We start from the raw sequence: 319 nt of genomic DNA, 5'->3' as shown, positions 1-319 counted from the left end.
TACTATGGCAAAGTTTCCTCCCTTGGCCAGCACGCTTTGTTCGTCAGCAGTAAGTTCCTTGCTGGTCAAGTTGACTACAATCTTCCGTTGGTTCTTCTCGGGTGATGGTCCTGTTTTGATACTACTACCCGAGACTCACCAGGGAGGCCATCGAAATATTTAAACACCAAAACAATTTTAATAGAAAAGAAGAATTTACGGCACTCAATCCAGATTGGAAGCGGGTTTTGCGCCAAACAGCATGTGCGCCGAAGCGTTGGAACCCCCACCCATCCCCCACGCATGAGCACACACGGCTGGGCGGCATAAATACGACTGG

The 319-nt window shown here is 49.2% G+C and overlaps 1 protein-coding gene across 6 annotated transcripts in view; it reads left to right on the top strand.

Moving 5' to 3' along the window:
• LOC109534686 (echinoderm microtubule-associated protein-like 2) overlaps nt 1-319 on the top strand; it is a 25,403-nt gene that overhangs the window by 19,465 nt on the left and 5,619 nt on the right. The gene's annotated exons all lie outside the window — the stretch shown is intronic.

Source organism: Dendroctonus ponderosae, unplaced genomic scaffold (genome assembly GCF_020466585.1).
Source record: "Dendroctonus ponderosae isolate FM_Combo_2020 unplaced genomic scaffold, Dpon_F_20191213v2 Dpon_F_20191213_1, whole genome shotgun sequence".
NCBI classification, from domain to species: Eukaryota; Metazoa; Arthropoda; class Insecta; order Coleoptera; family Curculionidae; genus Dendroctonus; species Dendroctonus ponderosae.
The sequence above is the reverse complement of the archived record's forward strand: the minus strand, read 5'-3'. Positions and strand labels throughout refer to the sequence as shown.